The sequence below is a fragment of the Mycteria americana genome, chromosome Z (genome assembly GCF_035582795.1).
Source record: "Mycteria americana isolate JAX WOST 10 ecotype Jacksonville Zoo and Gardens chromosome Z, USCA_MyAme_1.0, whole genome shotgun sequence".
NCBI classification, from domain to species: domain Eukaryota; kingdom Metazoa; phylum Chordata; class Aves; order Ciconiiformes; family Ciconiidae; genus Mycteria; species Mycteria americana.
Window position 1 is genome coordinate 30,351,019 of NC_134396.1, and position 16,662 is coordinate 30,367,680.

The 16,662-nt window shown below is 38.7% G+C and overlaps 1 protein-coding gene across 3 annotated transcripts in view; it reads right to left on the minus strand.

The window, feature by feature from the left end:
* Window positions 1-16,662, minus strand: part of SLC24A2 (solute carrier family 24 member 2) — a 112,449-nt gene that overhangs the window by 62,224 nt on the left and 33,563 nt on the right. The gene's annotated exons all lie outside the window — the stretch shown is intronic.

A 16,662-nucleotide genomic window follows, 5' to 3' on the forward strand; every position in this document is an offset into this window, starting at 1 on the left:
GAAACAGATGCTGTGGAGTTAGAGAGGACTGAATCATGTAAGGGTGTAGTAGGAGACCATAGCTACAAGAAAGAGAGAGTTCACGGTGAAGTAGTGAGGGTGGCAGTCCAAGCAGCTCAGGCTCATATCTGCCGTCCACCTCTCTTTCCCATTTACAACCTAGGACAAAAGCATTTCTTTACGTCCAAGCTGCCAGGTGAGCTTCATTGCAAATCATGAGATTTCTCAGAGACTTTTGCTGAGATACATTATTTTGGACACCAGCCAAAATCACAATCTGCAAGGTCTTTCTATTAGAAAGAGAAACTCACGGTAACTCCATCCATCTTTTACATAATCCCATTCCACTACAAAAAAACTTAAAGTCTGGTTTCTCTAAGCACTGCAGGATTCACAAGCAGGAGGCCATGCCATTACCCCCAGCTGTAAGCCTCCCTTTAGCCAACAGTTGCTCCTCAAATGCTCGCTCTGCCTCTATCTTTTCCTCTCATGACTTTTGTCCCAGAACCTGTGCTTCTTTCATCATGTCTTGGACTTCCTGCTGCCTTTTTTCCTCTTATCGCTTTGGCAGGCACATCACACAACGCCCATGGAAACCCAGTCCACCATGAACACCTCTGTTCCAGGGACTGGCACACCTCTTTAACTGAGATGGATACTCCCACCGTTTCAGCTATCTGCTTTCATTAAGAACTGCAATCACAACTATCTGCATTTACCAAGGAGAGGGCTGTTACACTCCACTGGTTTCAATATTGCGCAGCTCCACTAGGCTTTCTTCAGTGTAAAAAGTACAAGAAACGGAAGGATCAGGGGAAGCCTTTAACAAAAAGTATGCCCTTGCATTAAGGTAAGTCACTATGACAGAGGGGATATGAAAACAAGACTGGGACTTGCTAGCAATGCCAGGCCCTCATAACGAAATATACTGGGTGTGAATTCCATTAAAACAAATAAGAATACTTTCTGAGCCTCAGTATAAATACTTGCTGATTTTTTAATAGCCAAATCCAGTTCCTGTGGCTACATTCTAGTTTGGCAAGTTTTAGGCTTTAATGACATCCCAATGTAAATCTCTGTTTTCAGGTAATGCACATACTGCTGGATCTACAAAAATCTGGTTATTCCAACAGGGAGCAACCTAGTTCCCTAAGATAAACTTTTAATACAACTAAATTAGTCATATAAAGAAAACTGTAAGGTAAGGTAAAAGCCAGAAATCATTATGCACTTTGCAGTCTTAAGCTGTCTGGAAGTAATCCATAAACTAGTTTTTGGTTCTGTAGAAAATTCCCATTGCTATGAATCTACACGCTTCTGTTTTGACATGACTCTGCAATCATTCTGCAAGCATGTAAAAACTTCAGTAAACAATGCACACGTGATTCTCTTCACAATATTCACTTGAACTTTGGGAACTGCAGTCTCTATCAAGCTAAATTGTCAGTAAACATGGTTCTCTCATGTGGAAGTTTGTGAGGCTCCAATCAGGATTTTATGAATTTAAGCCACTTTTTATTATATTGTGTTCTATACATGATCTTTTATGTTAACCAGCTTTTGTGCTTACAATGCTGACCAAGGAAGACAGAACAAATGTATTTGATTCTTGAAATATCACTTTCCCTCTGTAAAACACTGTGTGGCCAGAATGAGAAGCAACACAGATTAAAACCCCCTTAGTCTGTCTGCCTCATGTTTGTTTTACTGGCAATTTTACTGTAAATATCTCTGTGCATATATATTTTGAATACGCTTCATAAACAGTATCGCTGCAGTCCTGCTGTGGATGTCTATGGCAATATCTGGAGCGCTTTTTACAATAAAATCTTTTTTCTTTCTTTTAATTCAAAACTGTGCTTATTGAATGGGAAAGAACCATTAGGACTGTTACTGTCCAATTCCTGTTAACTGTGTTCTATTTCCAAACTGAACTCCTTTATATACAATCACAGAAATCTCCTCTCAAACCATTCATATTTTTCAATATTCTAGTTAAATCTGAATTATCAAAACCTTCTCATTCTGGTTCATAGAGATTTAGCAATTACATGACAAACATTAAGAAGGTCAGGTAAAATCACGATCTTAATGTAAATAAAGAAATAACAAGTACAGGGGACACTGGAATGGAAAACCTCCAACAGATCAAAAGAACAGAAAATAACTGGCTCAAAGTCTGATTTCACACCACTGCGAATTAATTCCATGGGATTAGCATAAAACCAAATGAATTGAGAGCAGGATCTGGTCAAGCATGCAGGAAGAGATGTGATATTTATTCCACAGCACACTGAAGCAAGGCATCAGTCTCATAATTTGTTACATATAAAGTAACATACAGTGAAAATAAAAGATGCATTTTGCAATACGAATGTTTTCCACCCCCAGGGGTCTACTGGCTAACAGATCCTACTGCATTTGCAGCTACAAGAATCACTAAAGCACTAGCTATCATATGCCGCTAAATAAAAAGTCTCTCTTTCTGGATGTTACTGCCTGCTTATTAAGCTGTGGTTTTTATCTACACTCATCTGCAGGAGGTGCTCCTATTTCACACCTTTCACACCTTCACCCAGACCTTGCCTGACAAGGGCTTTTTCAGTCACACAATCAGGCTCTTCCTCCACCCTTGTGGATTGTCAGGACTTTGCTAGCTCAGCCTAGAGACTCACCCAGCACATAGCCAGATGCAAAAATTTTGAGACGTTGGTGTAGTTTGAAGTCACATATCCCTGCTACGAAACACTGCAACAATCAGGGCTGAGGAGACTGGGGACTCTACATCCAGTTGCTTACCCTGACAAGCAAGATCAGACTGGGTTGGGGATCCGGAGAGTTCAACCACTCCAACAATATCAATTGTCAGAATATTTTTGGAAAAAGCATTTAAGTAACTTCATGTCCCACCTATGTTAGTCAGCTCTCACGGCAATAGCCATTTTAAAAAAAATACACGCTTAAAATTGCTTTCTTAATGCTATGGCAAATTATGGTCAGTTGTGCCACTGTTTCTCCCAGCTAAAGGCCTGCCCGGCCACTCGCATGAGTAGCACCCAGAGCAGCTCTACACACCACCACGGCAGTCACGCTGTGGCTCAGCCACCCTCCAACACCCTTCACTGCTTTCACTCCTGGCCTCCACCGCATTCAGAGTCACAGGCAAGTAAGGACAACATTATAAACTACTCACTGAGCTCATTAAGGGATGTCAAAGCGGGAACTATAACAGGATGCAAACCCTTTCATGTCTCATTTCCAGCTGAAAGCTCGTTCAGGTTGGGAATAAACAAAAGCTACTCCTGTCTGCTGGATTAATAGTGCCATCTGTGAAACAAGGACTGCAGAATCGACCCGGGTGATAGCAGATTTTGGTGTACTAACAGAATCCATTGCAACATTGCCAATGCCTAGCAATCTTCTGGGCACAGCCGGAAAAAAGAAAAATACAGATTAGCATGGGGACAGGCTGGTCTTTTCACCAAAGACCTTGGACCTAAAAGCCTGCACAGAGTCAAAGTTTTTGTACAGCCTTTGGAAAAACTGCTCTCCAGACTCTTAGCTGTCCTGTGGAAGAGTGACATACATTCATTCCTCTGATGGAAATAAGTTAGTTAACACAACTGTACAAGCCTTATTTACAATTGTATTAATTCAGAAAAGGCTCATCCTTTGGTTTAGACCACAGAGAACGACGAGATATCTTGGATCAAAACAAGTCACAGAGAATGATGAGGTATCTTGGATGAAAACAACTCAAGAGATATAAAACTAAAAAAGACAAAAATGCTGCCAAAACACAGAAAGTACAAATTTTTGTGACCATGAAGAAAGTGTTCTATGCATAGAAGCAGGGGTGCTTTCCTCTTATCTATCCTTTTATTAAATAAGGACATATACTGACAGCCTGAAAATTCTGTCTTACAAAGCCTTTCTTTTCTGCCCAAGAAGCAGCTACGGACCCAGGGGCAGACTGAATTCTAACCATTGATTTTTTGGCGGAAGGCACTGAATTTATGTTATTTAGCTCTTGGAAACATGGGACAGAAATCTTCCAGAGAAATGTAGACCTGTTGGCTAAATCTTTCATTCTGTGACTTGACATGAAAAATCAATCCTGAGATCTAAGACTACACTTTTTTGTATGAAAATCATAGTGATCACGAAACTTTTCGTGATGATCACTATAAGCAGGCAGTGGAGCAAGTTAACTATGCCTTCTTGAACCATGAAAGAATACCCAACGAAGGGACTTTCATATGTCTCTGATGAAAGTAATGTGAAAAAGCTAATAATAGAAAGACACTGCATCTCTTATACCTAACGACAATTAAATACATCAGAACAACAAAGGACTATAAGTAGCAATGTCCCAAACAAACAAAATCCAATCACTTGTACCACAAGTTCTACAAAAAGAAGTAGGGTTACACAGAGAGTTGCAAAAGCCTGATGTGGCAATTTGGATTCTACTTACATAAAATTTATTTAGAAAGACAAATTTCTTCACTGTCATCAGTGCACTATGAATTGCCTATAATAATACCCTGCTTGCTATTGAATTGAAACAGAGTGATTTAAAGCCTTTGCAGCAAATCTTTCATCATCAATTTTCATGTAATTCCTCCTACTGGGAATTGGAGCACTATTTTGTTTAATTATTCCAGGCATTTTATCTCTCATAATGTGAACTCCTATACAGAAAGGAGAATTAGAATCATCTCTGCGCTTTGTCTTCTGTCATTTAGGACCTCAGAGTTTATTGTGATGTGTGTGTGCCTGACTTCTTTAGAAAAAATACATTAATTTTTTCTTAATTCATTTGCTCCTTTCTTTCATTAGTTGAAGAGAAATCTGGCTCTGTGATCTAAATTCTATGAGTTTCTTTTTGCTGATGACAAAAAGTATTTCATCTGCTAGGTCATTTATCTCCTCTAAATTTGCCTAATTTATCACTTATGCAAGCTAATGCCTAGTGTCTAATATCTATAAATTCTTCTGATTTCAGGAGGAAACTAAACCATGAAGACGAATCTCAGTTTCATTTATAAAATGATATTTTTGCTGCTTTATCCATGTGAAGACAACCTTGTAAATGTAGATTGACATAAGCCACTTATTAGGATTAAACAAGTTAAAGCAAGCAAGCTTCATTTCTGCATTAAAAGGCTGAGAGTGGTGGTGTGGTCACGTGCAAGAGCTAGTCTAGCACACAGTTAGAAGCAAACCTTCTTCTTATACATTATATCCCATATTTTTCTATTTATCCTCCCCAAGGCATCAGCAAAAATTTTCAGCAATAACTGCACCAAGATCAACGGTTCCTTTAAAAATAATGGGTAGAAGGTATCGGCTTCTTGATAGCTGCCATTTCTTACGTTCTCCTTAGTGAAACTTCAGCTTTAAGTAGTAGGTGGTTTGTTCACTCTTGCAAATGAACAAAAAATGAACTTTTCTTATGCCTTTTTAAAGCCCTTTAAAGATAATTACAATTTTAGGATGTTAAATAGAAATAATCCCATTCCACACACTTAAGGAACAATGTTTCAGAATCTCCTGCAGAAAAGGTTTGATTCAGGATTCTTAGTCTTGTTCCAGTCTGGTCTTCAGACTGATATTCTCAGAGGAAGGACCATTTTAGTGTGGTTTTTTTTTCTCAACACTTTCTGAATCAGTCTTGCTTTCTCTTTTTTTTTTTCTTTTGATAAGGTCTACACCACTAACATATTCACTTGTCTTGCATTTTTCTTTAAAACTTCCAGTTTTTCTGTAAGGTTTGTCAATGACCTCAGGAGTAAAAGTTACATATGACCTTTGCTGTGGTCAGAAATATCTGACAGAACTTTTAATACCAGAGTGGAAAATGCCATGCAGTGCAAATCTCACTTCTTCACAAGAGATCAACAGAACTATTCAAAAAACCGCTGATAGCAGTGAATTCATCTGCTGCAGATGAAACAGGCTCAGTTTTGAGTAAGTGTCATGGAGAGATGCAATTATGGCTCCTGTCTGTTCACTCCAAATGTACACATTTATGCTACTTGAGCCAGAAAAGCTTGCAGCGATAGTTGGTCATTATCTCTTCCCCAAACTACACCACTGAAGGCAAGAAACATCTGGAGGAAAAGCCTATAGAAATATCCAAATGACAGACAGTTGTCAGTATTAAAAAAAAAACCAATGCAGCCCGTCAACTAGAGCACCCTGGACACTGAGGAATCATCAGGTTGTGTATAGTTTTCATAAGTAACTCCTCATTACACCTTTTCAAGTCACTCCACAGATGTTTTCAGGGCTATAGCTGTAGTAGCTCCAGCCAGAAATGTAGTTACATGGCAAAACTCCCATCAGCATCAATTTTGGACCATGGATGACAGTATAAAGACAGATTTAATGTCAGCTTAATGGTCAAGGAGACTTGGTCTGATATGAAAAGATCAACATCACAAGGCAAAACAAAGGCTAGAAAACCTTGTGATACCCAAAAGGACAGGCACCTGGCAGTTTAGGGAATAGCGGGAGAATTAGGGAATAGTAATTTAATCCCTGGGAAAACCATGGCAAACTAGGGGAGATTTATCTTCAAGTAGATTCATGCCTGCTTCTGAGGGGCTGGTTTTCTGAATTCAAATGCAGTCGAACAGACTTTGTAGCCTGACAGTCCTACAGGAGAACTAACTCCTGCGCTGTGCCTGCTCTAGGTGAGAACTCCTCTTTATTGTCAATGTCACCCAAACCCACAGTTCTTAAATACATATGGTTTCAATTAACATCTACCACATACAATCCATTTGCTTTTTCATTAGCTACAGCATGAATGCAAATGGGGCAAAAATCCTTGGGAAGGGACCGAGTGGACTGGAACATGATTGTTTTGTAGAGTAACTGGCTCCCCTTGGGAATTTCTTGCATTTTCCTGTCTTCTACAGTATTTTTGCAAGCACAGGATGGTGATTGTGCAGACCCTTAAAGATCAATGGCATTTAATCAGGCAAGTCACCAAGGGGCTCATACAAGTAAGAGTTTTTGGGACTGAGCTCATAATTTCTAAGAGCAAATACATTAGGATTTTATAAACTCAAAAAGGCTTGTGAGACTAATAATCCGTAAAGCCTATTAAGCTATTAAGGTAACCAAATAAAGCATCTGCATTTTGATCTGTCTCCAATCTAAATGCTCAGCATGAAGCTCTTAGTGATACAAAGAAGGCTGAAGAAATCATTCTCCATAAGACAATTTTCTATGTTTCAGCTTCTGTTAAAAAAGAATATAAATCGCAGAAACTTCTTCCACTTTTACAACATCTTATGTAAGTTGCTTTCAATTGAAATGCTTTCAATATTTGAAAATGTCTTCTCTGTTAAAAGGATTTTTCATTCCTTAAGACAAAGGATAAAACACACTGGTTCCTCTAGCCTATTTATATTTTTACATGTTTGCACTGTTTCACCTGCTGTAAAATCTGTCAGCCACACTACCCCACTGGCCATCTCTGCTCCACTTACTGCTTGTCACTACTGCTCCACACTATTGGCTGGATGGTCTCCACAAGCGTTTATTGCTTTTTCATTCTTTTCACTTTCATTCAGAATCTGCTTAAAGACAAATTTCTGTGCTGATCATAACGCACAAGTTCATGACCTAACAAAACTAAATTAAATGGAACTTTTCAGCTAACGTTCTTTGGAGGTTGCCATTTTGCATCCTAACTATTTTGTTTTTAACTCAGTGAAGTGGTACGGTCCTTAGACTTTATATTCTTTTGGTACATCAAGTAGGGCCAGACAGACCACTATAGCTAGCTTACAATATATTTCTTAATTTTTTTTATTGAGTGTCATGTGCTAACATCACAAGCAATAATCCTAGCTTTTCTGCCATAAGCAAATAGGTGCACATTTGCTACCCTCAGCAGCAATCTATTTCATTTATGTTGTAAAACAAGCTTTCATCCTTCAGAATGAAAGTGGTTTACAGTCTTGGTTTTATAATTGTGAAATTGTATTCTCAGACGTGAGATTTCATACCTGCATCTTGAAATAATCATAATCAAATGACAGGAAAAATGGTAATGCATTCATCACACTCTGCAACAGCATTCACCAATTCATCCAATATTAGTTGCAGAAATGTTTGGTATTTCTCATCGCCAAAACTTTACTATTTCAGAGTCACAGAAATGCCATTATTTTGTCTTTCAAGTAAATGTGGTTAAACTGAAGCCATTCAATAAGATAATGTACTGTTTCTCACTTAATTGTGAAGTCCCCATTTTGGCAAACTATTTCTTTAAATTTTCTTTAATTTTAACTTTCTTTCCTTTTGCAGCCATGGAAAAGTTTTACTTCCAAGACTATGTACAATTATAATCCAAAAATAAAGACTAGAAAGGCTTTACAGATAAGCCAACCAAACAATACTGATTAAGATAGGAAATAAAAAGATGAGTCTGTTTCCATGGTAAAATGTAACTACTATATTAGACACAGGCACTGCAGCAATAAACAGAACCTGCAGTGAAGACATCTTCTGCCTGAGTCCAACAACAGGCCACAGCTGATCTTCTTAAGTAATGCTGATTTTATTATTTTTCCCCTTTACTTTTTTCATGCCAGGTGATTTTGATTACCACACACTATGTCAAATGAACATATGTGTAAGAAAGTCTTGGATGACAAAAACTGGTGGTTCAGAAAGTTTATTTGGAGGATGAATTGAGAGGACATAGAAATATTCCCTTCATCATGTTTATCATTTTTACTCTCACCAAATAGAGCCCACTATTGGAATGACTGAACACTATTCAGAATGAGTGGGCATGGTGAGCCTGGATTTCTAGAGAAAATATTCTGAGCACTTGTTAAGGTTGCAATTAGATGATTTTTACACTCTTCTTCCACTATATTCAGATACAGGTACTCCGGGTTTAGTCTCAATGACACAAAATTAATAACAATATTTTTACAGTGTAAGCTAAAATAAAGTACTCTTAGCCCAACACCAAGCCTTTGCTTTGTTCACTCGGATGGCTTGCAGGAGGAAAGATTATAACATTGAAATTTCAGTCATTTCATTTATTCTAAGCCTCACGTAAATAACTGTAATGATTGTGTATTTATTTTACAAAGCATTTTTCAAAAAGTAGACTGAAAAACACTAGGCCTGCTCCTGAAGCGTTAAAAACAAACTTCTACTGATTTTAATGTCTGTAGTTCTCTCTGTCCATCAAAGAAAATCACTTTATTTTCCACCGAAATATCTCTGGCTGAAAGGCAGCTACAGTTCACTGTAAAACAACACAATAATTTGAGACAGGGAGAGGCCAAGAAACCGCTCGGTAAAACTGGGTGATAGGGGCTATTTGGTCTATACTCAATATTTATTGAGCAGCATAGTATTTTTCTTCATTTTGATTTACATTGCCACACACTGTTGTAGTACATTGCCACATGCCTGCTGTGTTCCACCTGCATTTCGCACATCTGTCAAGTGGCTCATGAAGTACTCCACATGTTTTTTACAGTATTCCTCATCCAGAACCTTTCTCTGGATAACACGTAACAGCAGCTGCTCCTTCCAATGCTTTATTATTAAAAGACTTTTTATATCAATCCCAGAAAGGCTAAGCCAAATGTCAATGGAGGCCCAACGCTTCTGCGCTGTGATTAGAGAGGTTTCTTTCCTTGCTGTGTACTGCTTCTCATAGCAACCCTGGTACAGCTACACACGACCAAAGGCAGGAGTCCCATCATTCCTGGGGACTTCTCATGGTTGTCTCCTGTCCTACATCTTAATACGATGAATGCATATACTAATCAGCAGATTAGACTAACATATTGGAAATTTTGCTTAAGCAGTTGTACTGCAGTTGACTATAAACCACTGAAGTGAGAACAGGTGCAGTCCCCTGTGGATTACCCTGGGATTTGGGGCAAATGCTGACCTGCTGCTTCTCCCACACACGATAAGCGCCGAAGGGGAAGAGCAGGGTTAGTGGGGAAGACTGCAAGCTGTCCCTACAGTCCCTTGAAGGATCCACAGGAACACTGATGAAATTTCACTTCCATCTGTATCCGGAATTTGCCGTGTCCGACAAGTTAGATAAATAAATTCTAAGTAATTTTGCATAAATATCTTTGCTTCAAATGGAATAAAATTAGTAGCGGGCATAAGTCGCATTTAAATATAAGATCATTAGGCTATCCAAATCACTCTTCCCAGAGGTGCTTTACAGTCAGCTTAGATCAGCTGTGCTGTCCCCTATGCAAATGGAAAGGATAAGCAGGATCTGGCATTTGATCAGACAAATTTGTGGCATCTCCTTCCTCCCTGTGAGCTGTTGGGACACAGCTGGGACATAACTTTCCCTGGCAGGAGAGAGGGAACAAGTCCTTGCTTGCATTTCTTCTATAAGAACAAGCACTTCATTCATCCCTGGACACTTCTTGCTTGCACTAATGTAGCTCTCTGGGTACTCTGGCATTTTTCTCTTAAAAGCCTCAGAACTCTTTCACATACTTTTTTAAGAGGAAAAGCTATTCCCACACTAAGTGTGAGCATATCCATTTCTTACAGCCTTATGGGTCTAGATTTCCGCGCTGCTGGAAGATAAGGGAGTCTAATCCTAGCTCCATAATAAGAAAGGTCTCTTCCGCTCAATATAGCCACATTTTTATTTACACAATGTTAATTCCCAAGTTTACTTAGCAGAAAATTGGGCACCAGAGGAACTCCATTCACCTCAGTAATGCAGCTCCAGATTTCCCATGTGATAGTTACAGAATCTGGCTCAGTACACTATATCTTATTAACATTTTCTTTAAAGAGGGGTTACTTCGCTGCCAATCTATATATTTCAGTCAGAGCTGTTTCCAAGTGAAGGCCGAGTCCTGGGTTTATCACCTAGGGGAGTGCCCAGACAAAGCCCTAAGGAGGCTGCAGGGAGTACAGCAAGTAGCACTTCATACCAGTGCTTTATAGGATACAAATAGCTCTAGAGGATCTGACACAATCTTTGAAAGTTTTAGCGTTTGCTCCATTTTGGACAGGTAAGCGGTCTCAGTTATGCACTGTAATGAAGAGCTAGAAAGAAATGTGAGTCCTAACAAAGAAGGTGTCAACCTCTTGAGCTAGATTTAAGTCCAGTTTTCCTGTTTCGAGACAGAAAATGGAACCGCAGTTTTTATACTGCTGATGAATTCTTGGTTTAAATGCTGGTACAGACGCACACGGCACCAACTAGTGCTGCTGAATCGCATATATTCTATCACTTCTGAACCTCAGTGACCAAAGGCAGGGACAGAACTTCTCTTACAAGACTGGGGGCAGAAAATGGTCCTACAAGCTACTGAAAGCTCCCATGTTTCAGTTTCGAAGTAGCTAAGCAGACACCTATGTAGAAATTGTATATGAGTTTATTTAATTATTTAAAATACAAAAGGAAAAATATTATTGATCCAATGATGAGCATTACAATGTGTAGCAATGTTTATATTCCTGTAAGGCAGGAGCTGATCTAAACTCTTCTTTATTTGCCAATAAATGGCAGGTTTTAAAATGTTTTCAAGGATAATGGTGACCCAAAGTAGAAGGATCTCGGCTTTATTGAGAGCTTTATTGTTTGTTAAGACAGGTAAGACTTGGATGACCTTGGCATTCCTAGCAAAGGTGGAGGAGGAAAGAGTACAGAGATGCTTACAAGTGCTTCTTGTAGCGTATCTAGCAAAAGACAGTAAAACATAAGGATTGAGGTAATACTGGTAACGTGAGTTGAAGCTAAGAACAAATCCACTTTCTGCCTGTTAACTGGCATATTCCTTTCCCCCTGTGCAGGCTCTGCAGCCATGCAGAATGCTTGCATTTCTCCAGATGCTGAAAACTGCAGGGTCTATTCTGAAATTGAAAATCTGATAAAGTGTATCTTTGATCCCACTAAAATGGGATTAAGGAAGTAGGTCCTCAGTGAATACTGTGGCTTTTTGATTAGCCACAGAAAATATGAAAAGAGCAAAAGCAACCTGCCAAGACATAAATTTATCTTTTCCATGTTGAACTCCCTTCTAGAGAGGGCTGCACCATCGCTGTACATTTAGGACAAAATGCAGAGTTTTAAATTCCTACAAATAAGCGCTACTTAACTCACACCAAACAGTCAAAAGATTAAGAAGTATTCTTGGTTCTCCCTTTGATGTACTGTATTGCTGTTTGTTTCCCCATCTGCAAAATTAAGATAATAATACGGACTTTTTGTGAAGTGCTTTGCCAGTCACACATGGAAAATACAATGAATGAGCTAAATATTTGGTTCAATCATCCAGTACCTTCACTATTCCCTTGTCAATTGATACTTCTGTTTCCATCTGCTTCTAGTTAAATCCCGTGCATCTTGGGCAATGTTTTTGGTCGGTGATGAAAACAAACACTTGAAGAGCCACTCTTTCTGGCTGATGCTCAGAATGCTTTTTATTGTTAAAATGCATATATAAATTCAAACGAGATTCAAAGCACATCTTAGTCTAACCCTAAATCCTACATAACAGAAATATTTACTTTTGATTTTATGAAATTTACAAAACATCCTTTCAACACTGTACTAAAAGCCTGCCTAGCAATAAGCATGTACCAACATGTTAACCTGTTATAAGCAGGGACCAAATCAATGTAAGCAGAATCATCAGCAGAGTGGTGAAATAAATGGGTAAAATCTTCCTTTCATATTTTCTAGGGTTCTGCTGCTACTGGGAATTCCCAGTAAATTCTCTAGGAAGCAGGAATCTTCTGAGCAGAGCAAAAGGGAAGCCTGCTGATGAGCTGGATCAGGTCCACCTGAAAACTCTTCCCTGGTGTATTTGTTCCACTGATCTAGTCGGGTGCTTGTGTGAGCAAGGCTTTGTCAGTCACCCAGGCCAGGCACTTTATGCTGTTCACATGAGAGTCCTTAGCTCCTACACATTCTTATTCCATCCCTGGCCAGAACAGTGTTATTCGGATAATGGCAAAATCTATCAAGAAATGAGCAAGCCCTTCCAGTCAAAATGAAGACATGAACTTGTTTCCTCTGGAATCACCGGTAAAATATCTACTGATTGCAACAGTGACACACCCCTAAATTGATATTGCTCTGTAGCCTTTTGAGAACCCTGCAGAAGAGCAGGACCCTGTCCTTTGGGTGCGCACTTACTGGTGCTGCTTCTGAAGTCTTGGAATGAAACAAGAATAAATTCCAAATGAAATCTTGCTGACAAACTAGAAGAACGAGTTCTGACATTCAACAGACTAAGAGGGCCAATGTAGCATTTTTGAAGTTTTGTAAATCTCAGATTTAGTAGAAGTCACGTATCAATTCCTTTAGAAGTCTTGGTCTTTGTTGCTTATGCAGTTAATGATAATCAGGGAAATGAAGCCACAGTAAATATCCTGGTTTAACTCCGCTCCCGCAGTTTTCACTGTGGTGATCATTGAAACTGTGTGACATCATCAGAGTTCTAAAAATGCACTGCTTTAAGGTACCTCTAGTCATTAAAACAATAGCATTATCAACACATAAGCAGTTCTTCTATGGTCCTATCTTTTCACAGAGGTTGCAGGCATTATGAGATATGAGTGAGGGATGTTGACATTGCATTAACCTTGCCACGGATAGCTTAAATTTTCTTAGTTGCTGTACACATGAGGCTAGACTGTTAAAATAGCAGGTTCTATCAATCTCAGTTCAAGATCTGTTCTGTTCTTGCTTTAGTTAAATCTTTCTCCTAGATCTGATGTTGCTGTACCAGCATTTATGTTTATTGTTCAATGACTAAAATGCATGTGCATTGCCACAGCTGTTTCTCGCTCTGCAGAAAATGGCTATACTTACAGATGCATGCATAGTGCATCTTCCAATTGTTCGAGTGGTTCTTGGCTTTATTTACTGATTTCAAATCAAGGAGGCTCAAAATACAGTGCAAGGAAAAATGAAGCCTTAATGTACACACTCCATGAATTTTCTTTTTTCTACCAAACCCACAGAGAAAGATTTGTTCAAAAGGGTCATTTTCTTGTCATTTTTATATCGCCTTCCCATCCACTGTTCTTCTCCTTGATTCCACTTGGTGAAATTTTAATTGATGCAATGTCTTCCATTGCATTAATTTCAATGGAATGGAGGGTTGTTTATTCTTGTTTTAGTTTGTTTTGTTTGAGTACATATTTTCTGCATTCTGTAAGGCAAGCTGGTTTTCAGCTTTTTTCACCTGTCTTTTATTATCTCGTGATTTGTTGGACTTCACGAAGAATGTTGACGCTTGAATACTGTGTTTGGCAGTATCAGTCATTTGACTGAAGAGTTCTTTATACTAACGAGGCACTGGAAATCAGTCCACGTCCTTCTCTGCATGTGTCATAATATGGCTCTTACTGTGTAGATAAGGCAGCCAGGCTGACAATACTGACTGCAGTCTGTTCTTGTTTGATGAAAACAGTGCAGATGTTCCCCATCAGACATGAAAAGGTCAAAGAAAGCAACTGAATGTTGCCTTAAAAGAGACATCCTCAGGCATTAGTATTTTTCCCTTGAATTGCTTTGTGACCTAATGAAAAAGGGAGCGAATGAGTTAACGGATGAGTTCAGCTTTTTTTTTTTTACCATTTGTAAAGCTTTCAAAGCATTTCGTAGGACCTAATTTACAACCTTACAAAAAGTACATGTTGGTTAAGAAATACACATCAGCAACAACAGCCTATGAGAAGACAATGGAAAAAAAAAAATCTACCATTCTGTGCATGCCACCTGCCCTTAGACACTTACTGGGGCAGAAAGCTGCAAATCAAGGTATATTGTCCCTATCTCACTTCCTAAGCATTTTTACTCCCTGATGTACTGATGAAGCCAAACATGATGGCTAATCAAATTTGTGAACTCAGTATTCTTGTTTTATTAAAAAATTGTTCAAATTTAATAAAATGATAATGGAATTCTTTAGCATGATTTCTAATGAGTTTTTCGTCCATGGATGATCTTCAATTGCTTTCACCAGCTTGCAGTTAAAACAAGGATATCCACCTGCTTTCAGAAGCCACCTACAATAACTGAACAGTGAAAATCACCAAAATTACATTGCTAAGTAAGCAATAGCTTGCATATTTTGCATAGGCCTCTACAATTACGTCCATACACAGAAAGGTGTTTTATAAAGACATTCTGTTACTTCCATTATGTGGAACTTGTCAAAACCTAGAGAATCACAGTTCAGTAATAACATAAGTGTTCCATAGTTTCTTCTATCAGCAGGAGCTTATCAGTAAGAAATGATAGAAAAGGAGAAAGGTCATATTCTGTCACAGGATCTTGATGAGCCATGTACATGTTTTCACTGTGGAAAAGCTAAATGCTAGGATGTGTCAAGAAAAGTATTTCCAATAGAGATTGGCAGCCCTTCAAAAAGGCACTGACAAAGGCTCAACTGCAAGATGGTGAACAGCTCTAGTTATATGCCAAGAGGAAATAGGGGTTCTGACTAGGACAGGTGCTGGGAAGGACACACAGGTGAACAGGAGACAAAATGAGACCTCAGAGCTTGATTCCTCCATATAGGAAAAATAGCAGTATGGGGACACACAGGTGTTTTAAAAATTTATCAGTGAAACAAGGACAGAACAAAAGGACATAAACTGGCCATGGAAACAATTAGTCTAGAAATGAGAAGGGTTTCCATATGTGGGAATGGTGAAATTCTGAGCACCAGCACTTCTACCTGCCTTTTTCTTGGGGCTTTGACAAGTGTATACAAAGGATAGCATAACATAATTGCCTCTGATGGCAAGCAACAGGACACGGAAGTCCATGCCAGTGCTATGTTATCAGGTTTTGCAATGAGTACTTGCAGCATATCCTGATGAAAATCTGGGAGGAGATTCTAATTTTTATTAGGATTTATCAAAAAAGCATTTCATGCATTTGGTGATTATGTGCAAGTAACCAAATTCTCCTTCATTATAAAATGGAAACTGCTGATATTCATAGTAGCAAATTCAACACACACACATACACCCCCCACCCTTGAAAATACTCCACTTTAGAATGAAGCAGGATTTGTTTTTTCTTTATTTAGGCATCTTATTTTAATAAGCAAAACCTCCTATTTTTCTGAACTGCCTTCTAGCCGACATGATTCACTGGTGATTCATCACTTCAACAGTTGTTGATAAACCTCTGCAGAGTCATGGTAGGATGGGATCTCATCATCTCTGTTCCCCACTTAGAACGTGGAAGTGGGGAAGAGAAGATTGACAAAATGGGTTAAATGGTTTCCCAGGAAGGAACTCTGGGCAGAAAGGATACTTTGGAAAGCTTTAGAGTCTTCTACAAAAATAAATGCCAACTACATAAAGTGAGCAAATTTTTGTACCTCAGTGATGTGTATGTGTCACTTTGAGAAATCTGCTTATTTTCAGGATGGAAGAGCAAGAAGGTTCATATAATTGCTTTCTCTGTGTACACTAAATGAAAATTTTGAAACAAACACAAAACAAACACCTGCCTTTGAAGCAGGTTTTGACTATAGTCAGAACTACTACAAGTGAACTAGAACTGCACGTGAAGTGACAATCAAAGTTAATGCAAGCTTACATGCTGTTTCATGGCTATATAAAATTCTTGTTCATTCTACTAGTATCTAGATG